General features: G+C 48.8%; 1 protein-coding gene across 5 annotated transcripts in view; it reads left to right on the top strand.

Annotated features, from left to right (window-relative positions):
- Positions 1-14,045, top strand: part of cacna1ha (calcium channel, voltage-dependent, T type, alpha 1H subunit a) — a 455,001-nt gene that overhangs the window by 104,555 nt on the left and 336,401 nt on the right. The window lies entirely within an intron of this gene.

Below are 14,045 nucleotides of genomic sequence, written 5' to 3'. Positions count from 1 at the left end.
GCCATTCAGATAGTATTGGCCTGAGAGAGCGCAGAACGGGGAGTGCAGGAACTACAGGGAATGGAGGTGCATGCTTTGGGGCGCAACCCCTTCCGTCCAAAAGCGTCTCCCCGCACACCTGCCGTACCTTGGGCGGGGCAGCGCCGGATCGACGCCAGTGGCTGCCGGACGTTCCTCCTTGAAAGGAGCCTTCTCCAGAACCGATGGATGAGGAGCCATGTCAGTATCGGATTTGTGGATGCCGACCCCGTTGCGGATGCCGGTCCTGAGGGCACCACAGGCGCCGTCGTTCCGACAGAAACTGGGGCCAGCCCAGGGGCCGTACCTTCCATTTGGATGAACCTGCGGGGACTACTCCCGAGGATGTGGAGACGGAGGATGACTGCCAGCAGCTGCATTGTGTGGCAGCTCCCAGTGTGGCCCCCATTAAGGTGACAGAACGGGTCAATGGTCACCCGCTTGAGATGGAGTTGGACACTGGTGCAGCGGTCTCCATGATCTCCCGGAGGACATTCGACAACGTCAAGCAGGGTATACAGACCCTTACATTAACCTATGCACAAGCCAAGTTGGGCACCTACATGGGGGAACCATTGGACCTCGCTGGAACTACGATGACTCCTGTTGTTTATGGACGCCAGGAGAGGCGTTTCCCACTTATCGTGGTGCACGGCCACGGGCCCAGCCTGTTGGGTCGGGACTGGTTGCGCCATTTGCGGCTGCAGTGGCAGCACATCTTTCAAACAGGTTCTGGAGGATTGACGGTGGTACTAGGACGGTACCCAGATATATTCCAGCCCGGTTTGGGGAAGATAAAAGGGGTCGTAACCCGAATCCAGGTCGAACCAGGAGCCACGACGCGCTATTTCCGGGCGCGCCCGGTGCCTTACGCCTTGCTCGAGAAGGTAGAAGGGGAGCTCACTCGTTTGGAGACCTTGGGTATTATCAGGCCCGTCCATTTCACTGACTGGGCAGCGCCAATTGTACCTGTAATGAAGCCAGATGCCACAGTTCGCTTGTGCGGCGACTATAAACTTACAGTGAATACGTCTTCCCATCTCGACCGATATCCAATGCCTCGCATAGAAGATCTCTACGCGAAGCTTGCAGGCGGACTCTCGTTCACAAAATTAGATATGAGTCACGCCTACCTACAGTTGGAGCTGGACCCTGCCTCTCGGCTATACGGGGCTTGTATGAATAAACACGGTTGCCCTTTGGGGTATCCCCTGTCTGCGCTATCTTTCAACGTGTCATGGAGGGCATTTTGAGAGGTTTACCGCGTGTCGCTGTCTACTTAGATGACGTTTTGATATCAGGGACGTCGGAGTAGGAACATTTGGAAAATTTGGAGGCTGTCCTTAGACGCTTCTCAGAGTCTGGCGTCCGTTAATGTCGTACAAAGTGTGTCTTTCAGGCGAAGGAAGTGGTCTACCTGGGTTATCGGGTGGACCGCGAAATTTACACCCCGTCGCAGAGAAGGTGTGCGCAATTCAACAGGCACCGCCCCAACTGACATTTCGCATCTTCGTTCTTTTGTCGCCGTCGTAAATTATTACGGGAAGTTCCTCCCCAATCTGGCAACTACACTGTTGCACCTTCTGCTAAAGAAGAATCAGCCTGGGTTTGGGGTCAGCCACAAGAAACCGCGGATAAAACAGCAACTATTGTCGTCAGGAATACTAACCCACTACGATCCTGGAAAGCCTTTGCTCATCACGTGTGATGCATCCCCATATGGTATTGGGGCTGTCCTGTCCCACAAGATGGAGAGCGGGGCCGAGCGGCCGATAGCTTTCGCCTCCCGCACATTGACTGCAGCGGAAAAGAAATACATGCAGATCGAGAAGGAGGGCCTGGCGGCGGTCTTTGCGGTGAAACGCTTCCACCAGTATGTGTATGGCTGCCATTTCAGTATCGTGACTGATCATAAGCCTCTGCTGGGACTTTTCTGAAAGGATAAGCCAATACCGCCCATTGCTTCCGCACGGATCCAGCGCTGGGCTTTGTTGCTCGCTGCCTACGAGTATTTTCTGGAGCATAAACGAATGCCGATGCACTGAGCCGATTGCCTTTATCGAACAGCCCCATGTCGACTCCCACGACAGGTGAGGTGGTTGCAACCCTAAATTTTATGGACTCCTTGCCTGTCACGGCATCACAGATCCGTGAGTGGACATAGTCCTGTATGGTGGGCAACATAGACAGCTCCCAGGCAAGGTGTGGGCAATTTCCTCCAAGCTGTCAGAATTTAGCATGGAAGACGGTATCCTCTTGTGGGGGACGCGTGTGGTCGTCCCGGAAAAAGGACAGGACCTGATACTACAGGACTTGCACAATGGGCATCCGTGTGTGACCAAAAAAAAATGTTGGCCCAGAGTTATGTCTGGTGGCCAGGCCTCGACAGCGACATTGAGAAGGTGGCCCAAAACTGCTCCATTTGCCAGGAGCATCAGAAGCTTCCGCCAGCCGCGCCCCTACATCACTGGGAATGGCCAGGGCGGCCTTAGGCGCGCTTGTATGCGGATTTCGCCGGCCGTTTTCAAGGATCCATGTTGCTTCTATTAATCGATGCCCAGTCTAAATGGCTAGAGGTGCATAAGATGGTAGGCACAACGTCCTGCGCAACGATCGAGAAGATGCGTTTGTCTTTCAGTACGCATGGCCTCCCCGAGGTGCTCGTCACGGACAACGGCACTCCTTTCACAAGTGAGGCGTTTGCGAGGTTCATGAAGATGAACGCCATACGACATATCCGCACCGTTCCATACAACCCTGCTTCCAATGGGTTGGCGGAGCGCACAGTGCAGACATTCAAACAGGGCCTAAAGAAGCAGTCTTCTGGATCTATGGACACGAGACTGGCTCGTTTTTTGTTTTCATATTGAACCACTTCACATGCAGTGACTGGGGTACCTCCCGCGGAACTCCTAATGGGCCAGAGACTTCGCACCCGCCTTAGCATGGTTTTCCCAAAAATTGGCTCAAAAATATGCCACACTCAAGAATGGCTGGGACATGGCCTTTCTCGGCATCAGCCGACTCGGCAGTTTGCGCCTGGTGACCCGGTGTTCATTCAAAATTTTGCTGGTGGTGCCCAGTGGGTCCCTGGTGTTATCTTTCAACGAACAGGCCCGATCTCTTACCAGGTGCAAGCCCAGGGTCGTCTCCAGCGCAAGCACGTAGACCACGTTTGGTCCAGAAGGCTGCCTCTTCCAAAGATACCATGCCCCCGGAGCTCACTTCTACAGCCGCAGAGGCCAGACACAGTGGAGGGTGTTCCGCACGATCTTCCTCTGGCACCGCACTCAAAGCCTACACAGGTTGCTGCAGAACCGTGTGGAGATAGGGACGCTGAGATGACAGAGGCTTTGGACTCCGACTCCGAGATGGAGACGCAGGATGCCTCAGAAGGGGAGTCCTCGGTCCCACGGGCCGTGGATGTACAGCCGTTTCGCCATTCATCACGGAAGCGCCGTTCTCCATCTCGTTACACGCCGCCCGATCCAGCGCCTCGTGCAATTGGTGTCCAGCCTGCGGCAAAACGAGCCGGCGCCCTCCTTCGCCAGGGTCTTCGGTGGATTCCTTGGACTTTGGGGGGGAAGGATGTTATAACCTGCCTGCTTACGACTGGCTGGGGACTAATGGCAATCCCACATTCATTAGGGAGTATGAGTTTCCCCAATGAGGGGGGCGGAGAAATCATCAGCAGAGTCCCTGCATAAATAAAGCTGGCCAGTATGGAACCAGCTAGAGAGGAGTGAGCAGCAAGGGAGTTACTGCTGCTGTTCTGTGTGTATATATATATATATATATATACATACATATATGTTATTGTAAATAAAGTTTCTTTCTGTTCTACAAACCCGTGCTGGATTCTTCGTGGCCCTCACAAAAGCCACCTATGTATACTTGTAGATAGCCAACGCAAGAGGTGCCGGTAGAAGCTAAAATTGGAAAGAACTATTCATAGACTAAATAAATGGGAAAAACTGTGACACGTAGATTTTAATGTAGGCAAGTTTAAGGTCATCCACTTAAGACCTATGAAGGCCTGATCCGAGTACTTTATAAATGGTGAAAAGCTAGAACCAGTGCAAGTCCAAAGAAACTTCGGAGTTCATATGCGCATATTGTTAAAACGTCACGGACAGGTACAAAACATAATCAAGAAGTGAGACTACATAAGAACATAAGAACTAGGAACAGGAGTAGGCCATCTTGCCCCTCGAGCCTGCTCCGCCATTTAATGAGATCATTGCTGATCTTTGTGGACTCAGCTCCACTCTCTGGCCCGTACACCATATCCCCGAATCCCTTTATTCTTTAGAAAGGTATCTATCTTTTTCTTAAAAACGTTTAAAGAAGGAGCCTCAACTGCTTCACTGGGCACGGAATTCCAGAGAGTCACAACCCTTTGGGTGAAGAAGTTCCTCTTACACTCCGTCCTAAATCTACTTCCCCTTATTTTGAGGCTATGCCCTCTAGTTCTGCTTTCCCCGACCAGTGGAAACAACCTGCCTGCATCTATCCTATCTATTCCCTTCATAATTTTATATGTTTCAATAAGATCCCCCCGCATCCTTCTAAACTCCAAAGAGTACAGTCCCAGTCTACTCAACCTCTCATCATAATCTAATCCCCTCAACTCTGGGATCAACCTAGTGAATCTCCTCTGCACTCTCTCCAATGTCAATATGTCCTTTCTCAGGTAAGGAGACCAAAACTGAACACAATACTCCAGATGCGGCCTCACCAACGCCCTATACAATTGCAGCATAACCTCCCTAGTCTTGAACTCCATCCCTCTAGCAATGAAAGACAAAACTCGATTAGCCTTCTTAATCACCTGTTGCACCTGCACACCAACTTTTTGCGACTCGTGCACCAGCACACCCAGGTCCCTCTGCACAGCAGCATGTTTTAACATCTTACCGTTTAAATAATAATCCATTCTGCTGTTATTCCTCCCAAAATGGATAGCCTCACACTTGGCAACATTGAATTCCATCTGCCAGACCCTAGCCCATTCACCTAACCTATCCAAATCCTTCTGCAGACTTCCGGTATCCTCTGCACTTTTTGCTTTACCACTCATCTTAGTGTCGGCTGCAAACTTTGACACATTGCACTTGGTCCCCAACTCCAAATCGTCTATGTAAATTGTGAACAACTGCGGGCCCAACACTGATCCTTGAGTGACCCCACTAGTTAGAGGTTGCCAACCAGAGAAACACCCATTTATCCCCACTCTCTGCTTTCTGTTAGTTAACCAATCCTCTACCCATGCTAACACTTTACCCTCAATGCCATACATCTTTAGTTTATGCAGCAACCTTTTGTGTGGCACCTTGTCAAAAGCTTTCTGGAAATCCAGATATACCACATCCATTGGCTCCCCGTTATCTACTGCACTGGTAACGTCCTCAAACAATTCTACCAAATTAGTCAGACACGACCTACCCTTTGTGAACCCATGCTGCGTCTGCCCAATGGGACAATTTCCCTCCAGGTGCCCCGCTATTTCCTCCTTAATGATAGATTCCAGCATTTTCCCTACAACCGAAGTTAAGCTTACCAGCCTATAATTACCCGCTTTCTGCCGACCTCCTTTTTTAAACAGTGGTGTCACGTTTGCTACTTTCCAATCCTCTGGGACCACCCCAGAGTCTAGTGAATTTTGATAAATTATCACTAGTGCGTTTACAATTTCCCTAGCCATCTCTTTTAACACTCTGGGATGCATCCCATCAGGGCCAGGAGACTTGATTACCTTTAGCCCCATTAGCTTGCCCAATACTGCCTCCTTAGTGATTAAAATCATCTCAAGGTCCTCACCTATCATACCTTTATTTCCATCAGTCACTGGCATGTTATTTGTGTCCTCCACTGTGAAGACTGACCCAAAAAACCTGTTCAGCTCCTCAGCCATTTCCCCGTCTCCTATTATTAAATCTCCCTTCTCATCTTCCAAAGGACCAATATTTACCTTAGCCACTCTTTTTTGTCTTATATATTTGTAGAAGCTTTTACTATCTGCTTTTATGTTCTGAGTCAGTTTACTTTCATAGTCTACCTTACTCTTCTTTATAGCTTTTTTAGTAGCTTTCTGTTGTCCCCTAAAGACTTCCCAGTCCTCTAGTCGCCCACTAATTTTTGCCACTTTGTATGTTTTTTTCCTTCAATTTGATACTCTCCCTCACCTCCTTAGATATCCACGGTCGATTTTTCCCCTTTCTACCGTCTTTCTTTTTTGTCGGTATGAACCTTTTCTGAACACTGTGAAAGATCGCTCGGAAGGTTCTCCACTGTTCCTCAACTGTTTCACCATGAAGTCTTTGCTGCCAGTCTACCTTAGCTAGTTCTTCTCTCATCCCATTGTAATCGCCTTTGTTTAAGCACAAAGCACTCGTGTTTGATTTTACCTTGTCATCCTCCAACTGTATTTTAAATTCCACCATATTGTGGTCGCTCCTTCCAAGAGGATCCCGAACTATGAGATCATTAATCAATCCTGCCTCATTACACAGGACCAGATCTAGGACCGCTTGTTCCCTTGTAGGTTCCATTTCATACTGTTCCAGGAAATTATCCCGGGCACATTCTATAAACTCCTCCTCAAGGCTGCCTTTACTAACCTGGTTAAACCAATCGATATGCAGATTAAAATCTCCCATGATAACCGCTGTACCATTTCTACATGCATCCGTTATTTCTTTGCTTATTGCCTGCCCTACCATCCTGTTACTATTTGGTGGCCTATAGACTACTCCTATCAGTGACCTTTTCGCCTTACTATTCCTGATTTCCACCCAAATTGATTCAACCTTGTCCTCCATAGCACCAATATCATCCCTTACTATTGCCCGGATGCCATCCTTAAACAACAAAGCTACACCACCGCCCTTACCGTCCATTCTATCCTTTCATATAGTTTGATACCCTTGGATATTTAACTCCCAGTCGTGACCATCTTTTAACCATGTTTCAGTAATGGCCACTAAATCATAGTCATTCACGATGATTTGTGCCATCAACTCATTTACCTTATTTCGTATACTACGAGCATTCAGGTAAAGTACACTCATGCTGTTTTTTATGTCTTTGTTATGAATCCTAACACCTTGATCAGTAACTTTTCGCAAATTATTTTTCCTCTTACCCTTTCTCCTAATTTTCATTGTCTTTGAACCCATATCTCTACATAATAACCTGTCACGTAAACCTGCTGCCTTGATCTTCATTAACCATTATATTGTCCATAGCTTTACACTTCCCTTCCCCCCAACTTGCTAGTTTAAAGTCCTTGTGACCAACCTATCTATCCTATTCGCTAGAACACTGGTCCCAGAATGGTTAAGGTGAAGACCGTCCCAACGGTACAGGTCCCTCCTGCCCCAGTACTGATGCCAATGCCCCATGAAATGGAATCCCTCTTTCCCGCACCACTCCTTTAGCCACGTGTTAACTTCCCTAATTTTCTCAACCCTATGCCAATTGGCACGTGGCTCGGGTAGTAATCCAGAGATTATAACCCTGGAGGACCTGTTCTTTAATTTAGTCCCTAGTGTTTGATAATCCCCAAACAGGTCCTCTTTCCTAGTCTGACCTATGTTGTTAGTCCCAACGTGGACCACAACAACTGGATCCTCACCCTTCCTCTCCAAAATCCTTTCAAGCCGATCAGAGATGTCCCTCACCCTGGCACCGGGCAGGCAACATACCATGCGGTCTCTCGATCTGGCTTACAAAGGATGCCATCAATCCCCCTAATTATAGAATCCCCTACAACTACCACTTGTCTTTTTGCTCCCCCCTCTTGAATGGCTTCCTGTACCACGGTGCAGTAGTCAGTCAACGCATCCTCCCTTCAGCCCTCTTCCTCATCCACACAGGGAGCAAGTACCTCATACCAGTTGGACAAGGTCAAGGGCTGAGGCTCCTCAACTCCTAAACTCAGGATCCCCCTACCTGCCTCCCTTGCAGTCACACCACTCTGTCCCTGACCATTGTCCGAATTAACAGTACTTATTCTACCGGGTGTGACTGCCTCCTGAAACAAAGCGTCCAGGTAATTTTCCCCCTCCCTGATGTGCCGCAGTGTGTGCAGCTCGGTCTCCAGCTCATCAATTCTGAGCCGAAGTTCCTCGAGCAGCCAACACTTGCTGCAGATGTGGTCACTGACGGTCTCAATGGGATCCACCAGTTCCATCATCATACAGCAACAGCACATCACCTGTCCAGCCATATTCAATTAGTTAATTAATTTAAATAATAATTTCAACATTTTTTTTTATATAACCTCAAAGATAAACCCGAACACCAACAAAAACACAGCCCTCTCTCGCCACTCACCCAAACTCAGTCACTCACCTAAACTCAGATGCACTCTGTTCCAATCAGCACTCCGTGTCTAAAGGCACTCCTGCCACACCTTTTGTGCACTCACCTCTCCCAGCACTGTCCCGGCTCTCTCCTCCCGCGCTTTTTAAATCTCCCGGCTCTCTCCTCCCGCGCTGTTTTCGCTGTCCCGGCTCTCTCTCCTCTCGCGCTGTTTTTGCTGTTTCTATGGCTGTTACAGCCATAGAAAGTCCTAGTTCGACAAGGCCTGAGGTACTGTGTTCAGTTGTGTGCACTAGAAAGACACATTGATCTTTAAGGGAGTTCAGCATTGATTTGTTAGAATGATACTTGTGCCAGTATTTTTCCATCCTAAACTGAACAGTAACAGAGTTGGGATGGCAAAAAAAATGGTCGCTGAGCAGAATGGCTGGCAATTCCACCTCCATTTCCTCCCTCTGCCATTCTGCATAAGGAGGGGAAGGGTGCAGCCCTGCTCCTACTTAGAAGCTAAGTTACATTGTGGTGGGTCCATCCCCAGGAAATGTTCTGATATTTGTGTGAGACGGTTGGGGTTAAATAGCTGTCAGGTTTTGCACCAGCTGCATGGAGGTGGGAAGCATTTTAAAGATAATTTTTGATATCACTTTTCAATTTAGACATGTGCTAGGTTTCGCAGTTCTGAGGTCAAATTGTTTATTTGGGGATTTATGGGCTCGGATGCCATCCAGCTTTTTAATATGTTTACAAATACTTGACCATACTTATATAGCTGCTCTGAAGAGTAATACAGTTTATTTGGAATTTTTGGGGGCTATTCAAAGCAATTCAGCTTTTATAATAGGGCTTGTGAATTCATATATTTATAAAGTTGGGTGGGGATGGGAGGATGTAAGGTGGGGGAAGGAGGAATGGCTGGGTGATGGGGATTAGAGGGTGGTGATGGGGTGAGGAGGATTGGCGTCAGGGGATGGTGGAATTGAGTGCCTGGGGGGCGATGGGGATGAGTGGGATGGGAATAGGTTTGAGGATTAAGAGGGAGGGTGAGAAATACATTCAAATTTAAAAATATTTTGGAGAAATTTTAAAAATTCCTTTAGTGTATTTATGAACAAGCAGCAGTGGGCGCGTTCTTTTACAGCTCTCTGCACAAGATTTGGCCCAACTCCATTCCCATCCCAGGTCTGGCAAAGTGGGCAGCAGAACCACCTTGAGGCCAATTGTGGACCTGCCTTGAGTCAAGCAAGACCTCAGGGAATTCAAAATCACATCCCCCAACAGTCTAGCGAAGGAAGGCTGTACATGACTCTGGTTCAGCCCTGATTTCTGATTCCCACCTCACATGCGTAAACCGGGCTCCATGACTATGAGGGTTAAATGAGTGTGTGTATATTCCTTAGAATTTAAGAAGTTAAGGTGCGACTTGATCAGAGTTTTCAAGAAAGGGGAGCAATAGGGTAGATAGAAATAAACCACTTCCACCAGCTGGGGAGTCAAAGAATTGGGCGCATAGTCAAAACATTAGAAAAAACCCTTTCAGGACAGAAAGTATGAAACACTTCTACAGGCAAGGGTGGTAGAAGTTTGGACTTCTATTCTGCAGACAACAGCGAACGCTAGATCAACTGTTAGATTTAAATCTGAGATTTATAACAGTCTTATGTGATATGTGGAAATTATGAGGTTGTAGACTAAGATCACAGATCAGCTGAATGCTGGAACAGGTTGGAGGGATTAAATGATTTATCTTGGTTCCTAGGTTCTGACTAACAGAATAATAGCTTGTACTTTATTTGTCTTCGGAAATGGTCTATCATCTGATTTACTGGGAGCAATGTTAAGGGAGTTCCATTGTTTTTTATAAAAATGCCACTAAAACGAAGTGCCTGATGATTTGCAAAGTTGACAGCATTTGATGGTAAGCAGGTTTTACTATTTATTACTGTTCATTAAAGTCGCACACCCCTCGATTTCGAATCAAACCCTGAGTGGAAAACCTGCCTGACCCACCCCTTCCTTAACCTAACCTGGTCCTTCATACGGAGGTGCGTCTCCTGCAGAAAGACCACCCCCGTTTTCAAGCTCCTGAGGTGCGTGAACAACCACAACCTTTTAACTGTCCCATTCAGTCCCCGGATGTTCCACAATACCAGCCTTACCACAGGCTCCAATCCCCTCTACCGTCCGTCATCTTCCCCACTTAACTCCCACCCCCTTAATTGTACCCTAAACCTAGCCCATCCCAGTTGGCCTCCTTCTCCTCCCCTGACCATGTCATCTCTCACCCCCTGCCACGTCGCAATGACCTCCCCCAACCCCCCACCCCCCCCCCCCCCCCCCGCCACACCTCTCGGCCTTTTCCTTTCCGTTCATAGCATCACCTGCTAGCACGATAGCCCCTGCCCAATGGCACCTTCCAATGACCTCCCCTCCCCATTCCTCAGCTCAAGAAAGAAGGCTCCCTGCTGACCTTACCCTCCCCCACCCAAACAAAGACGTCTCCTGAATCCCAGACCGCCTCCCCCATAAGCAAACAAATAAATCCTAACAGGAGGGGGGGATGGGAACATCCATCCCCACATAAACCTTTCACCTCTGCCACCCCGTACAATCTCAACTGTAAACAGCAAACCCAAAGCCGGAGGGGACGAAAATCCCCCAATCCCTACCCCCACTTCAAACATGTTCCCAACCATTATGAAGTGCAAGCAGCCCAGTTCCCAAGCATTGTCCACTCAATTCTCCCCTAGTATATGCTCCTTAATGAAGCCTTCGGCCACTTCTGGGGTCTTGAAATGATACTCTCAACGTCCGAACGTCACACATAATTCTGTCGGGTAGAGCACCCCAAACATAATCTGCCGCCGGTACAGCCCCGCCTTGGCCTTGTTGAACCCTGCCCACCGCTTCGCCAACTCAGCTCCGATGTCCTGATAAATTCGGACCTTGTTCCCTTCCCACTCGCAAGTATGCTTCTGCCTACCCAACGCAAAATCTTCTCTTTCTCTAGAAATTTGTGGAGTCTTGCCGCCCATGGTGCTCCCCTGCTCTAGGCTTCTGCCTCAGGGACTTGTGCACTCGGTTCACTTCAGGGGCCTTGTCTAGCACCCCTTCCAGCCGCGCCAGCATCTTCGAGACATACCTCGTGGCACTCACACCTTCCACTCCTTCAGCCAGGCCTACTATTTGCAGGTTCTGCCTTCTCGAGATATTCTCCTGCTCCTCCACCTTTGCCCTCAACGTTTTACACAGGTCCCCTAGGAGCCCCACCTCTGCCTCCAGAGCCACCACACAATCGCTGTGGTTCGAGATCACTCCTTCAATCTCCAAAATCTGTGACCCCTGCATCTCCAAACACTTCTCCACCCATTCCAATGGGTGCCACAGCTCCTTCGATGGCCTTGGAGCGATCCTCCCGCATTTCCTTCCTAAACTGGCAGAATTCCACCTTAATAAAAGCCATCAACTGTTCCATCTGGGGCTTTCCACCTTGCACCAGCCCTTCCCCCTCAGCCATCCTTACACTGGCAGCAGCAGCACAGGGTTCTTTCAACTCTTTGGCCAGGTCTCTCACCATCTTCTGCCGGGCTTGGTAACCAGCGGACTCCCGGTGGAAACTACTCCTCCGACCTTCACCTATGCCTTTTCATCAAAATTCCACCCAGTATCGGGTAAAAAGAGCTCTTTCATGGACTTTCAAGCAGGAGCTGCCCTGTGTGTGACCACTCACACCATGGCTACCAGCGGAAGTCCACAGCTTTATTTTCAATTAAATTACTTCATTGTTGTTTTTCTGCCCCTCTGAACTCAGAAACTTGATGGTGATTTTAAAAACATTTACAGCAGGCACCAGTGATTTTTTTATTACCTTGGAAATTCCTGATTACTTCAAACTGAATCAGATGGCATGCAAATGAATGACACTTTCATTAAAATCTTCAAACAAGCATTTGTTGGAATGCGATAACTTTCATAGCTCTGTGCTGTTTTGATCTTTTTTTAAGTTAGATTGTGGGTGTCTCCCTTTCCTTCCGGCTCAACACAGACATACAAAATAACTCTGGCTGAGATTAGCAAAGCCTGGGGATCAAACCTGGTATGTGAGGAATTTTGAAGCAATTTATATATCTGTATAATATGTACAGATGCAGAGTAACTTGTGTCACTTCCTGGCCAAATGAATCACAAATAAAACTTGTTAATTTTCAGCATGTTGGATGTGTGATTTTGCTACTGATGCACAGTTTTCAGTACTTTCGAGAAAATTCACCCATAAAAGAGCCACAATGATTATTAGCACTTCTAGGCTATAGGTGGAAAATTGGCGGCCAGGGTTCCAGCTTCTGATTGTTGTTTAGTATCTTCTGTTGGAAAATGGGCATATGGACATCAAGTGAGAATATCACTCATTTTATGGGAGCAGAAGAGATGATTCAGAGGCAGAGCTTATTTTTTCCCAATAAGTAGTGTTATGATCAGGTAAGAAACCATTGACATTTAAAGAGAAATCCAAACTCATATGCCATCAATAAACACATGACGAGTGATGAACGTAACTGAGGCTTTAATACACTAAACAGCAAGCCTCCTGGCCTCTGGTCCCGAACTGGGTCAGAGGCGGAGACTAGCCAGCTTTGTACATGAGCCCGAGGGGAGGAGCCACAGGCGCAGCCAGCCAGGACAAGCCCAGGCATGTAACAACACAACACAACACAATGCAATACAGTGGTTTACCACATTCACCTCCTGTTTAAAAAAAGAGTCCAGCGGGGGTGAAGTGGTCTTAAAGGTCAAGTCTGTTGGGGGCCTTGACCTTCCGCCGTGATCGCCTCAGTCCCGGCTGTGGTGTGGGCACCGGTGTCGAGACCTGCGCGTCCGGGAGCGTGTTGTCCTCTTCTTCACCCAGTTGTTGAGTCGGTGAAAGGGGGGGGGTGTATGGGCGGAGGTGGTGGTGATTGTCGCCGGTGGGCCTGCGGGCGCTAGTTCGTGAGGTAGGTGGGCAGGGGTGGGGGAAGACGGTGTAGGGTCAGGGGTGGTGGTGATAGTCGCTGGGGAACCTGCAGGTGCCAAATCCCAAAGGGAGACTGTGTCCTGTCGCCCATCCTGATGTGCCACGTATGTATATTGTGGATTTGCATGGAGGAGCAGGACATTCTCGACGAGGGGGTCGGATTTATGGCTCCTCGCATGCTTCCGGAGAAGGACAGGCCCTGGGACTGCCAGCCAAGACGGGAGCGAGACCCCGGTGGTGGAGTTCCTGGGGAAAGCAAACATGCGCTCGTGAGGAGTCTTGTTGGTGGCTGTACACAGGAGCGAGCGGATGGAGTGGAGCGCATCGGAGAGGACCTCCTGCCAGCGGGTGACTGGGAGACTTCTGGACAGTAGGCCCAGGAGGATGGCCTTCCAGACCATTGCGTTCTCCCTCTGCACCTGTCCGTTTCCCTGGGGGTTGTAGCTGGTCGTCCTGCTGGAGGTGATGTCCTTGCTGAGCAAGAACTGACGCAACTCGTCACTCATAAAGGAGGATCCCCAATCACTATGGATGTAGGCTGGGAACCCGAACAGGGTGAAAAGACTGTGCAGGGCCTTGATGACGGTGGCAGAGGTCATGTCAGGGCATGGGATGGCGAAGGGGAATCTTGAGTACTCGTCAACAATGTTGAGGAAGTACACGTTACTGTCAGTGGAGGGGAGGGGCCCTTTGA

This window comes from Scyliorhinus torazame, chromosome 17, assembly GCF_047496885.1.
Source record: "Scyliorhinus torazame isolate Kashiwa2021f chromosome 17, sScyTor2.1, whole genome shotgun sequence".
In the NCBI taxonomy this organism is placed as follows: Eukaryota; Metazoa; Chordata; class Chondrichthyes; order Carcharhiniformes; family Scyliorhinidae; genus Scyliorhinus; species Scyliorhinus torazame.
Note: the sequence above shows the minus strand (reverse complement) of the source record. Positions and strands in the feature narration are given on the sequence as shown.